This window comes from Quercus robur, chromosome 11 (assembly GCF_932294415.1).
Source record: "Quercus robur chromosome 11, dhQueRobu3.1, whole genome shotgun sequence".
Taxonomy (NCBI): Eukaryota; Viridiplantae; Streptophyta; class Magnoliopsida; order Fagales; family Fagaceae; genus Quercus; species Quercus robur.
In genome coordinates this window covers 13,057,230-13,071,825 of record NC_065544.1, presented here as the reverse complement: position 1 = coordinate 13,071,825, position 14,596 = coordinate 13,057,230, and the positions used below count along the sequence as shown (strand labels likewise).

The following is a 14,596-nucleotide window of genomic DNA, read 5'->3' as shown; positions in this document are numbered from 1 at the left end:
TGAACAATTGAACATAATGTATGCACCATAAATTATTACAAAAAAGAAGATAATATATAATATTACACAAACTGTGATTGTCCAAAACTTGTGATGAAATCACTACCATCTCCTTTAGCTTTTTCTTTCAAGTAGTTTCTGAAATTAATATACAAAAAGTTAACTGCATATATATGTTTTGTGGAGATAACTTCATTGGTTTTCAGAACAAGATGTCCAAAGTTACAAAGATCTTTTCTTTTGGTGTGAAATTTACTAAGTTTAACCATAAAGATTTAATAGAGGAATGCTAAATGCATAATACTGGAATTTAATTTGGATTTCAGGGTGTTTTACTCAAAATGGAACTATTGTATTTATGAATTGTGCAAAGCCTATTGATATGCTTGGGTATGGCTAATATTTTTGACTTAAAAGAACACTTCAACCAAGACAATATGACAAAATAAGTTAGAACAACAATTTATAACTTTGATGGCAGATCCTTTTGTATGGCAAGGAGAAGTGAAAAAATGGGTGACAAAAAGTTGTAATCATTTTCTCATTTTTGCTTAAATTTGGCCCAATTCTACTTTTATGGTCACTTATATTTGTGAAGGTGCCTTATTGAGAGTGTGTGATTCTCTCCTTGAAGTTCACTTGAAAAAAAAAGAAGAAGCTCAAACTAGTTTTCACAACATCAACATCATATGGAACAAATTAATGTTATATAGCATGACACAAATGATGAATATAATTTCAGAAAATAATGTTAGACATCTACAAATTTTAAACAATTTCAATTCGTCAACCTGCTGCTTATAGGTTTGCAATTTTATTTTATTTTTTTGGTGAAATGGGTATAGGTTTGTAAAAATTTTAAGAAAAAGAGAAGATATCCATTGAGAGAATTTTAATATTTTTTGGGTTGGTTTAACGAAACTACATATAATTTCTTTGCAACATGCATAAAATCTGAATGTTCTAGATGTGCTAAACATCCTATTCAAACCTTCATTTAGATAAAAGGTAGAACTAAATATTATACAATGTTTTGTTTAAGACATTGTTTTAAATGATATTATTTTTAACATCTAGATAAAAACACAGGTGTATTGACAACCTTTCTTAAGACCTAGCTATGATGATTTTACTGTCTTCAAACAAGAAGTGATTCAGTGATGCCAATTTATTTTTATTTATCAATGTGAATTATACAATGTCGGGTAAAAAAAAAAAAATTGAATGCAAGTAACCCAAATATAATTTTTTTTTTTTGGGTGAAGAACCCAAATACAAATGTAGCTTGCTTTTCAACAGTGGCGGCTTCGGGAATTTTTTTCAGGGTGTTCCTCAACTAACCCAAATACAATTTTTTTTTTTTTTTTTTTTAATTTTTTTTGGTGAAGAACCCAAATACAAATGTAGCCTGCTTTTCAACAGTGGCGACTCCAGGAATTTTTTTCAGGGTGTTCCTCAACAAGCATAAATTACACAATCTAATAAAAAGAAAATTTTGTATATTGACAACAACAATAAAAAAACACGCAAATACATAAAGTTTATAATTGTCTTCTATGTGGTTTTCTTATCAAATATTTGTCCATAATTCTAGTAAAAGAATAAACAATAAACTATAAGTTCATTTGAAATATTAATAAAATCATTAATTATTGTTGTTTAGTTGTTTCATTAATTTGTTTGTCTTTTATAAACTATAATTTGTTATATTGTTGTTTCATTAATTATAAAATTATTAATTATTGTTTAGCCTAACATAATTTAATTTGTTTGTCTTTTATAATGTATTGGTTAATTAAATTATTAATTATTGTTTATTAGTTGCTTCCCCCAATTAATTATTGGTTAATTAGATTATTTTTTTATACTTATGTATTAATTAAATTAATATTTATTTAATATTTTTATATTATAATATATTTCATTTAATATCTATTTTTTGTGAATTTCTTGCTCATTTGTGATATTTTCATCTAAATTTTGTGTTATATTTTGTTTATTACTAATAATAAATTTATTCATCTAAATTTTGTGTTATATTTTATTTATTACTAATAACAAATTTATCCATTGATCCTTTTTGAGCCTCAATTAGTTTTTTTTTTCTTTTTTAAAATGTTTCATATCCATATGAATATTTTTTAGTAGACATTTCTAATCATACAATATATTTATAAAAATTAAAATAAAAAATAACTTTCAGGTGTAAAGCAAATGAGAAATTAAACCTGATTTATATAAAAAGTATTGTTGTAGTTTCACCAAACAATAACAAGTTGTTATGAGATGTGTCTGCACTGTTACTTATTCTGTTCGGATTAATGGGAAACCTAGAGGGCGGATTATCCCTTCAAGGGGATTACGCCAAGGGGACCCTCTTTCTCCTTATCTATTTTTATTGTGTGCAGAGGGCTTATCTGGTTTGCTTAGACAGCAGGTGGAGAGGGGAAGGCTCAAGGGAGTGGCGGTTTGTCGTGGTGCCCCCCGTATCTCTCATTTATTTTTTGCAGATGACAGCTTGATTTTCTGCCGAGCCACTTTACAGGAATGTGAGGTGTTACAACAGGTTTTTTCAGTGTATGAGTCAGTGTCGGGACAACAGTTGAATCGGAATAAAACTGCCTTATTCTTCAGCAAAAATACTCCAAGAGCCACTCAGGAAGAGATTCAAAGGCGTTTTGGGGCACCTGTGATCCGTCAGCATGAAAAATATCTGGGTCTGCCATCTATGGTTGGGAGGTCTAAGCGCAATACTTTTAATGATTTAAAAGAAAAATTAGGGAGTAAATTAGCGGGGTGGAAGGAGAAGCTGTTATCTAATGCTGGCAAGGAAATTCTGATAAAATCTGTGGCTCAAGCTGTTCCCTCATATACTATGAGTTGTTTTAAACTCCCTGATGCTTTATGTGATGAGCTTGCAGGTATGGTGAGGCGCTTCTGGTGGGGGCAGCATGAAAATCATAATGGAGTGGCATGGCTAAGTTGGGATAGGATGTGTGATCCAAAAGAGGAAGGAGGGATGGGATTCCGTGATTTAAAAGCTTTTAATATTGCTTTGTTAGCAAAACAGGGGTGGCGGCTCCAGACTTGCACAAACTCCTTGTTCTACCGAGTGTATAAGGCCAAATATTTTCCTCATGGAGATTTTTTAACTGCTTCTTTAGGAAAACATCCATCTTATTCTTGGCGGAGTATTATGGCTGCTCAAAAGACGGTTCAACTTGGTTGTCGTTGGCAGATAGGCAATGGTGAGTCTGCGAAATTATGGAGAGATAAGTGGCTACCTACTTCTTCCTCATACAGATTGGTTACTCCCCCTCGTCTTTTCCCTGAGAATGCACCTGTCTCTGTTCTCATTAATCCAGTGGAGGCAACATGGAAATCAGATCTTATTCATGAATTATTCTTCACCTTTGATGCAGAAGCTATTTTGTCGATTCCCCTAAGTGCTTCTTTGCCTGCTGATAAGTTGATTTGGGCCCCTATGTCATCGGGTCAATTTACTGTGAGCAGCGCCTATAAGATCACTCGCAATTTCTTTTGTGAGCACAATCGGGCTGAGTGCTCTTCGTCTCAGCATCTAACATCTTTTTGGAGATGTCTTTGGAGGATGCATATGCCGAATAAAGTAAAAGTTTTCGCTTGGCGAGCTTGCAGGAATATTCTGCCAACAAAAGCAAAACTTTTTACTCGGAAAGTTACTCAGGATGATGTATGTGAAGAATGTGGAGTGGGTGTGGAATCTTCGGGTCATCTGTTTTGGCATTGCAGCAGAGCACAGGAGGTGTGGAAAGCTTCAAACCTTGGTTTAGAGGCGGTGTTAGGGGAGATTCATGAATTTATAGATCTGGTATGGTATGCTCGGAATGTAAAACAGATGGATACTCAAGCGCTGGCTCAACTCTTCATGGTCGCGTGGGGCATTTGGTCTAACAGAAACGAAATTCGAACGGGAGGTTCACGGAAGTCAGCGTCTTCGATTGTGAAGTGGACGTTGGACTACCTGGAAGAATTTCAAGTTGCCAATCATACGGTTCAGGTCAAGTTTGCAGAATTTGAATGCGGTTGGTCACTTCCCCATGCACCGGGTTTTAAAGTAAACGTGGATGCTGCTATTTTTGAGAATCTACGCTCAGTCGGAATTGGAGTCGTGATCCGAGATCACCTGGGGTCTGTCCGAGCAGCTATGTCTAAGAAGCTCCGTGCAATGTTGGGACCATTGGAAACTGAAGCTAAGGCGATGGAGGAAGGCTTGAGGTTCGCGTGGGACAGGGGCTTTAGAGCAGCAACGTTTGAAGGGGACTCTCTGTTGGTGCATCAAGTGTTGACTGGCTCTGCCATCCCACCTGCTAGCATCTCCAACATTATTTCTGGTGTGCTGAGTCAGGCATCACAGTTTGATGAGTGTGTCTTCTCCTTTACTCGGAGGACTGGCAACAAAGTTGCCCACGCATTAGCGCAGCATGCTAGGAATTTATCTGATCCTAGTATTTGGCTAGAGGAATATCCTAGTTTTATTGAGAACTTAGTGTCTCAAGATGTTTTGTTTTTATCATCCTTTTAATAAAGTGACGTAATTTGCATCAAAAAAAAAAAAAAATATATATATATATATATATATATATAAATATAAAAACACAAGATTAAAAATAATAATAATAAATAATTATAACAGAGGATGCCTGCCAAGATGGCACCCACAAAAAACGTAAAACAAATTCTATTGCAAAAAGAAAAAAAAAAAGTCAAAGTCTTAACAAAACAAAAAAAAAAAAGTCAAAGTCTTAACCAAAAAAAAAAAAAAAACGCAAGCTTAACCAAAAAAAAAAAAAGCTTGAAGGCCCAAACGTGGTGAAACGTCCAGCCCACTGCCCAGAGAAAACTTAAGTCTTTAACAAATCTAAAGAAGAGTCTAGAGAAAGGCAGAATGGCAGAAATCAAAGTACCTCAAAAGTCAAAAGTCAAAACCCATTCAGCCATTCTTCAGTTCTATAGAATCAAAACACAAATGCAGCAGCCAAAAAAAAAAAAAAAAGAGATCGGAGGAAGCTTGGTCTAGGGCCGGCCCTGACAGTGGGAGTGGAGAGAAAGAAAAAGAGAGGCAGAGAGCAAGAGTTGAGAGAAAAAGGCAGAGAAAGAATGAGAAAAAGAAAGGTAAAAATTTTAGGGATTTGAGGATTTTTATTTGTTTTGACAACTTGTAATAGTGTGTATTGGGTTTCGGTTTTTTATATATTTTATATTTTTTTGAGAATCCGTTTTCTAAAACGTTGGGTTTGCTTTATCTTGTTTTTTCCTTTAGGTTGAGTTTGTAATCTATTGTTTAGGATTGATGTTGGGTTTGTAATCTGTTGTTTAGGATTGATGTTGGGCTTTTTTTTCTTATGGGCTTGCTCTATTATAATTTTTTTTCTTCATATTTCAGTTCAAAAATTTTTTTGGGCTTTTTTTTTTTTTTTTGGTTGCTGCTTGAAAGTAGAACAAAATATATATTTCTTTATTTGAAGGTGTTCCTAATTTTGGTTGAGGGGTAAACAAGTAATTTTTTAAAAAATTATTATATATAAATTTTTTTTTCAGGTCAGATGTTCCTAGAAACATCCTGGATTGTATGTAGTGCCGCTACTGTACAAACTGATATGCCACCAATCATAGAGAGCCGATTCAAATATTCATTTACAAGGTGGTTAAAGTCCACCACTCAAATTCATTGTCAAATTAGTTTGTAATATTTATTTAATAAAATTTGTTGTGCCTTTAGCATTTTCCTACATATATTATTTACCTAAAATTAATTCAACAAGTGAGAAATTGAGAATCAAAAGAGAGAAGGTGGATTTATATGAATGGATGCCGTAACTAACCTTCTTTGGCCATAGCTTCAGTTTTTAAGCTATGAGTCTCGTCATTGCAACATAGAGAGCAAGTTCCATCACGAAAATGTCCGCAACAATGAACGCAGGGCAAGAGGTACTTTGCATCATTTACTTGGATTGTTCCCGTAGCCACCTCCACTGTATAAAATATCAAGTATTATAACCTATAACCCTTGTAATGTACTTATCATCATGATAATTAAATGCATCATACATATACTTGGTTTATTGCAATTCTCATATCAGAGAAATGAGCCCATTTATAATTTTTATACTATTTGATGCAAGTAATTATAGAAGCATGCTTAATATTTTCAAGAAACAAAATTATTAATGAAAAGTTAAATTCACTTTAATTGTCAAATTAATCTCTAAACTTTAATTTTAATCAATTGAGTCCCTCATTTTGTAAAACTGATAACACTCCCTTGAGATATATCAAAATATATCATACTGTTTGAAGAATACAATTAAATGAAATATGGTAAATTATTCGACCCTCCTTTGAAATTATCAAAACTAGCATTTAACCCGCGCAATGCGCGGGATCATTTGAAATCTCATAAGTAGAAGAGAAGTTTGGCTAATAAAATCAATTTTTAAAGAAAAAATTTGTTGCAAAGTGTGTAAGAAATTATTACCATGCATTCTAAAGATTCTCAATCATCACAACCCAAACTTTGGTAGTATTTACGAAAGATCCTGACAAATTACATTGAAATAAAACAAACCTTTTCAGTATACAACTAACCCAACCAAAAAGCTTAAATCAAAACCAACCCAACCAAAATACTCAAAACTAACTCATATTTCTCAGTTCATAATCAAATGAAAGGAAGAAAAAATAAAAACTTTTAACATTCAATTTCAACTATAGAAAATGCTGCTTGTGGAGGTAATAGACTCCCTTGAGATCTTAAAATGGCAGATTTTGATCGAATCAGCGCAGGTGAAACAGAGTGGACACCATCAACTGGTGTTGAAGATTTGGATGGATGCATTTTGCCAGCAGCAAAACTGTACCTATTCACCAAAATGACTCAATGCAACATCATTTACATATCCAATAATCTAATGAGCTTATGCAGATAGCTGAACACATAAATTAAAATAATGGTCAGCCTAGCAGGTAAATCTACTTTGTACTCAAACCTCAACACATCATACTTCTCACTTTTCAGCAACAGAAAAAAAGGGGGAAATGTATTTATTTTAATCATTTGATCATGCTGTTAAAAATGACAGCAAATGAAGTGTCAAAGTGAAAATATAATAAAAATGTACAAAAGAAATACAACTTCACATATTGAACTTTGGTGGTATTTATGGAGGAGCCTGACAAATTACATTGAAATAAAACAGACATGCCTTTTCACTATACAACTAACCCAACCAAAAAGCTTAAATCAAAACTTACTCATATTTCTTAGTTCATAACCAAATCAAAGAAAAAAAAAATTGTAACATTCAATTTCAACTGAAGAAAATGCTACTTGTGGAGGTAATAGACTCCCTTGAGATCCTAAAATGGCAGATTTTAATCAAATCAACGCAGGTGAAACAGACTGGGCATCATCAACTGGTGTTGAAGACTCGGATGGATGCATTTTGCCAGCAGCAAAACTGTACCTATTCACCAAAATGACTCAATACAGCATCAGAACAAAAGGGGAAAATGTATTTATTTTAATCATTTGATCATGTTGTTAAAGATGACAACAAATCAAGTGTCAAAGAGAAAATATAATAAAATTGAGAGAAGCCAGGCTGGATAGATATTCTGTAAATCTCCAAAGCTACTATCTTTCAAGTTGAAAACATGAGTTTCATTTTGATCATTGAAGAAAATGCAATTCCTTTTATACCCGGTAAACTCTTCAGCCAAAATCGATAAACAACAATCATTATCCAAAACAAAAACAATAATTACACTTTGAAATCAACCACTTTGGGACCATCACTGTCTCTAACATACCGGTTGGTATGTTCTACCCTCCTCCTTTCTTTATTAAAGCATCTACCAACAACATAGAGAGCTCCACATGACTCCACCAAGTGCTTCTGGCTACCCAAAGGGCTTGAAAAGTCATTAATTAAATAAACAAACGTTCGGAAGCACAAAGATTAAAAAGTGATAAGGGGTCTCTATAGGATGCATTTAGATGTCCATATTTATTGGTGTAACAGCCCAAAAATAAACATAATTATGCAGATAGAGTAGAATATTAACTAAAATCTAAGAGATAATCAACTTTGTATTAAAAACATTACACTTTCAGATTTCAAAGTTCTACAATTTCAATCACTCTTCAAAACTCATTATGAGATCAAAACTCTAACAATGCATTCAATTCAAGAGGCACAAAACCAAAGTTTTCTGAATTTGATTTATAGAACCAAAAAACAACAAAAATTAAAGCTCCATACAAAACCATAAAAGAGCTAACAATAAGAAAGGCAAATATCAACACCGAGCCCTTTACATAACCAAAAGACCAAAAATAAAACACACATAATAGAACTAACAACAAAAATATACATCAAATTGAATCTCACATCAAATATTCACATTTTAAATTGCCACGCCAACCATTTACAAATTATTTTACTAAAAAATTACAGTATATATTTAATTTGATGCACTAACTCTAGCAACTTAATATAATCTCTTACTTTGGTATAAAAAAATTTAGCAATTTAAATATTTTAGTTGACTATAACAAAGAAATTATATTTGTAAAGAACCGGTTATTGTGTAGGAGAAGATGAAGAGTTTATTGTGAGGTGACACTGTTTCAATCTCTACTACCAAAACACCAAAACAAACAACCCTAAACAAAATTATATTCTGCTGAGAATTGGTTTAATCTTCTTCCTCTTCTCATGTTCTGTCTAGAATTAGTTTTCTTTTGAGTATTTGGGTTAATCTCCATATTTATAACCAAATTATTCATTTCCATTAAAATTTGATTTTAAACAGCCATAGTATAACTGCTCAGATTTTTATCATGATGAGGGAAAAAATCTAATGAGAAGATTACATATCAAATTTTAATGGAATTTCATTGAACATATATAATGTAACACCAAAAGAACATTTGCTGTTATAACCAAATTAATAAATTCCATAAATATACCCCTGAGTACAGAATGTTGACCAACAGCTTTGATGGCCCCAAAACTTAAATTCTGCATTTTGATTGAATAGTACACTAAGACAACAAATGATCAAGTGAAGATTATGAAATTCAATACCTAAAAATGAGTGTAAATATTAAAGTATGAAAATGCAGAACTGAAATAGGCAGGAAAATATTCTAACATGTTCCCAATTTTCCTGAAGTTCCAAAAGATGCTGATAATATGTGAGACACATCATGATGTACAACAACTAACTTTCTTTTATCAAGACCTTTGTTTTAATAATGCCAATCAATTCAAAGAAAAATATGCCATTTGTGAGATATAGAAAAAAGATGACCATAAGTTAGGTTAAATAACATAGACCAAAGTCTGAAATTTACTATAGCAAAAACTTAAGTGCAAAATCTGTTTTACTTGGCAGTATTAAGCAATGACCATTCACCAATTTAAACTCAAGCATCAAGATTGATGCAATAATCTAAGTATATAAAAATTGTGTAGAATGTTGTTAACTACTGCAATTAGTCATATGCAATAGAACCCAACATTTGCAAATCAGAGGGCATAGAACCAAAGTCTTATTAATCTGATTTATGGATTTAACAACACATAAAACCATTTTTTTAAAAAAAAACCAATTACAACAAAACTTAAACCTCACCATGAAAACATAACAGAACTAACCAAAAAGGCCAAAAATTGAACATGCATAACAGAATGAACAACACATTCATCACAGGAAAAACGACATCAAAAGGGCCTAAAACAAAAATGGAACATAATAATAACAAAAGCGAAAATATTGAATTTTAACAAAAACAAATTTTAATCAATACAACAATCGAACAAACAGAACTCAAGAAATTGTAAAAATAAAACGGAAATTAAGGAAAAAGGTAGCAGATTAGCATCAATGGAGACAGAAAGGCATTTTAATGTTCAATACCTTCTTATTCTCTATGTTCCAGGGATTCATTTTTTAAAATCAGAGCAACTACAAATGAAAAACTAAGGGTAATTTAGCTGAGGGTAATTTAGGAATAATATGCATAACTAGCAATGGTAACAATGCAAGCAAGAGTGTGTTTTCGTATTTCATCTTAGATGGCCCATAACCAAAATGTGCTTTTGGATTAATTGCAATTTCAAAATGCACAATTTGGAAATCTTGTGTTTGGTCCAAAAATACTAAACCAAACTGGCACTTAAAATGATAGGAATCATAGGATAAACATTGGAAATCATTATACAACTCAAAAATTTATGCTTGAGAAAATTTATTGGTCTTGGAAGTTTGAACCACTCCAATATGATTGCAATCCATTGAGAAAAGTAAGGACAGAGTCCATGGATATGGGGTAGGCTTAGCTTCAGGGAGACCTAGGAATATCAAGCATTTTAAATAACAAGTTGGGTGACAAGGTGAAAGAAAAACCCTGAACCAAGAGGGGCAAGATAGAAAAAAATTGGAGGGTAGAACATGCAGTCCATATTCAGAAATGGAATGATCGTTCCGAGTGCGTCTATTATGTAGACAGGATAGAGGAGGTGATGTCACGTCATCATCCATATATGGTGAGGTACCATAGGATCACTCGATTATATATCAATCGCAATAGCGCTAAAACGGAAATTTTGGTAATGTGGACAAATTTATTTTGTTTTGCAAGTTGTCTTCGATGTCATGTTCATGTCCTACTTAATAATGCCAGTCATTTAATGACAGATTGCAAACCAATTGGCTGTCCTCAACTGGTTCAATGAAGAATCTAACAAATACAAGTTCATTAAGAAATCCCTTGAGGATGTGGATGAGGTTGATCATATAGATGTGACAGCCAATGATGAAGCAGCAAACCACACTGAAACACTAGATGTAAGCCCTAGTACACGCTCAGCTGCTCTAGTGCGTACACGTCGTCGACGTGCCCCCACCCCTCATTTTGCCACTAAGACCCCTTATCCACCCTTGTCCACCCCTCGTGACACAACTGGGCCCCCCATACCACCCATCCCTCCCATTGACACCGGATCTCCCATGTCGTTTACCTATGCTGAATTCGAGTCCTCCCCACACACCACCGTCGTTGACCACAACTTGCCCATGGCCCCGTCCTATAGCTCCCCCTAGAAAGTTATACCCACCTCTAGCCTTCAAACACCCCAAGTTGAGCTCATGTCTACCAGCCCGAGTCATACACAACATCCTCCTACCTCCTTCTCTCCCTTGATGCATGTTGCACAAGCGACACAACCACATGATGGACATGTTGAGCAGGGGCAACGTGATCAAGTTGAGCAGCCACACAATGCAAATGCTCACGCTCCACCCAAACAGAAATTGACTTGCACCATCCAACCAAAGAGATGCAACATAGGTTCCCACCTGTTATTCCAAGTGCTTTATTGTTATTTTTATTTCATCTATTTTTTGTGGTTCTATGTGCATGATTTTGTTTTTTTTTTTTTTTTGTTTTTTGTTTTTTTTTTTTTGTTTTTTTTTTTTTTGTTTTTGTTTTTTTTTTTTTTTTGTATAAGCTTAAAAATAGTTTTATGAGTAGGTTACAACTCCAAATGAGTCATTAGAGTAGGTTATAGCTCTGACTGATTAAAACGCTCACCCTACAACCAAATAGTACAATAGACGCGACTAGAAAAGAAGTAAACGCGGGGAGGGTGCAGCCTAAAACCACCTTTAGTGGAGCATTCTAGAAGATATTTTTTGAAAAAGTATGGTTTTTGCCTTTTCTTTGATTTGGTAAAGTTCAGTTGGTTTTCTGTTTGTTGTTCGCATTCTGAATGTACTAGCCCACTAAATGTTTTGAATCCTGTTCCTTATTTGCCAACTAACCACATGTATTGGGAGCAATATACATGGCAATTTACCATCCTTGTTGCTCGAGTGGGGTCCACATGGACTTGTGGATAATTGAAATTCTTGGTCTTTGAATTTAGGAAGTAGAGGGACTAAAACTGCCAGGGCTATGGTCCCAGAATTCTGTAATATGGTAGCAAGGATGGTAAATTGATCAACTTATTAGAAATGGTGGCCTTAGTAATTGAAAAATGTTGAGAGACTATGTTTGTGTTTCTATGAATTAAATAACAATGAGTGTCTATATTTTTGGCTTGTTTCAGGAGGATAAGTTGCCCTATTCTTTCTATATATCATATAAGGAGCTTGTTGTGCCTCTTGGCACTTACTTAGAGAAAAACAAAAGTTAATCAAATGAGACTGGCAGTAGAAGTGTCACGCTTTAGCTATTGCAATTGGATTTTAGTTATTGCTCCTGTTTTTTGAATGAGGCATTTAAAGGGTGAATTATGAGGCTTTGCTATTGTTTGTTTACTTGATAACAAATTTGCAGTTTCTATGGAGAAGGCACTCTCAATAGTTTATCAACCACAAGCCATTTTCCGAATCCGTCCGGTTAATTGTTGTTCAGTAACAATTTCTGGTATGATATTTTGTATTTTGTTTGCATTGCCATTTCATATGGACACATTAACTACAAGATGACATGAACTCTTTTACCTTTTTTATATAATTGGTTGCTTTGTGATACTTTATTATGAGTGGACTACTGCTAGTTTTCATTGGTCTAGAGACCATCATTGAGCTACTTATTTGCTATTCCATTGCAGTAGTTTTGTGATATTTGTGTTTGTAGTATGGTCTTTACCAGTTATTTTGAATAGGAATACTTTTCAAAGGATTGCTTGTCTTGACAACTTTTGTTACTGATAGAACCTGCAAAGTCATTTTTTCATTGTTCTTTTCATAATAGTTAATAAATTCATATACAATGCCAAGTACATATAACTGAATGGTTTTACTTGTACTTCTGAAAAAAAATAATCTTGTATGCCCTGCCCTAAATTATCTATAAAGGATTACACCAGTCTAATTTTAATTGATTGATGCTGCCCTATACTTGTATGCCCTGCCCTATACTTCTAAAAAAAAAAAAAAATCTTGTTGTCCGATGTTAATCCTGCCTTTCAAAGCAGCAGACTGGGTTATTGATCCAACGTAAATGTAATCACTTAAGATGTGACATTGTGTTGTTATTTATGACAATTCGAAGATGTTTCCCCTTGTTGGAACTGTGCAGTTTTTCAGCCCAAGAGTAATTTAAATATAAATATTGCCATGATCCAAACTCCAGTACCAACTAATTCAAAGATGTACTTTCGGTGGAGCATGCACGTATGCTAGAAGAGAGATCACTGAAAAGTATCATTTTAGCCTTTTTGCTTGAATTAAATAATCTGAAATGAAGCTCATTGAGATGGGTGGCTCAACTGTGAGTTAAATAAGTTGAACTAAGTTTTGTAATTTGCGAGGTAGTCCATTTTAAAGTTAATTATTGTAGCTGGCATGTGATAAAAAGTTTGCTCCACATTTCTCCTAATCTACAAATTGTTGTTGTTATTAAGGTTAGTTTAGTTAATACAAGTATTTTAGTTGTTCTACACTATATTTACACTTCTGTGCTGCTGTTTAGCAACTAATTCCAAAGGCGATGGATACTAAGGTTTAAGTTGTTTCTTTATGCATTTAATTTGTTCCTTATAGGTGCACCTTTGTCTCAATTTAAAATAATTTATAGTCTTTTTGTTTCCTTTTTGCAGGACAAGTAAATTCAGCAATTGACTGCTGAGTTGGGTACCATTGCTACATATTCCAGTCCATCTAGGTTTAATCAGGTTTTCCTTGGTACCTAAATTACCTGTTAGTTTTCTTAAGTTGACATACACTAGTCCTGATATTTTTTGTATCTCAGGGTATGTAGTCACTACGGTGGACATATTGGAAAGAACTGGATTTATACCACCCTCGTTGGAACTAACGGGATTTGCAAGGTGCGGAAGAAAGATACTTTCTGCATATTGTCTTCAGGTCTGGTTATTATCGTCGCTGGCGGATGTACTGGATGCCTATTGAACCTTCGACATAGTGAATCCTTTTAGGTTTTTTTTTTTTTTTTTTTGGTTGCTGTACTTGAATAGAATTTATTAGCTTTGCTTCATGGGAGATTAATAAAGTGCCAAGGTCTCGTAATTCAACTGACAATTCTTAGTATTTTCAACTAAGATAGTCAGGATTTAAAACCCCATCCCCCTATGACAGTATATCAAATTATCCAAAAATTAATGAAATATTTATGAGAAACGGACAATCTTATGGTTGATATTACCACTATCAAGTATTTTTAAACAGGTGAGGTTTTATTTGGATGCATTATTTGGTTAATATGCAACATTCCGTGTGGAACCAAGCTGCAACGTGTGTGAAACCATATAATTTCTATATCTTATTCAAAGAATCTTTTGGCTGTTCATAATAGATTATTTGTCAAAATCATTACATGATGATTCTTCAGCAGCTTTTAATGTTAGACTAAAATCGTTTTAGTGTTAGATAGACTCAAAAGGCAATCCATTTTGCATAATGACACTCACAGGAAGTTGAAAATGCCAGTTACGTGACAGTTGCTAATTCGCTTTAAAGTTCAAACTCCTAAGCAACTCAGTACAAGAAACACATAGATTAAGTTCTAACAAAACAAATA

General features: G+C 33.6%; 2 long non-coding RNA genes across 3 annotated transcripts; both read left to right on the top strand.

Annotated features, from left to right (window-relative positions):
* Nucleotides 1-5,472: 5,472 nt before the first annotated feature.
* On the top strand, nt 5,473-6,153 carry LOC126705699 (uncharacterized). Its single transcript, XR_007648408.1, has 2 exons — nt 5,473-5,683; nt 5,886-6,153. It is a non-coding gene; the product is annotated as an uncharacterized LOC126705699 (long non-coding RNA).
* A 4,543-nt stretch (nt 6,154-10,696) lies between these two features.
* Nucleotides 10,697-14,226, top strand: LOC126705696 (uncharacterized). 2 transcript variants are annotated; one of them, XR_007648405.1, is made up of 4 exons: nt 10,697-11,398; nt 12,389-12,478; nt 13,656-13,730; nt 13,808-14,226. It is a non-coding gene; the product is annotated as an uncharacterized LOC126705696 (long non-coding RNA). The 2 variants fall into 2 exon arrangements; XR_007648404.1 differs by lacking the exon at nt 10,697-11,398 and having other exon boundaries at nt 12,036-12,478.
* Nucleotides 14,227-14,596: the final 370 nt, after the last annotated feature.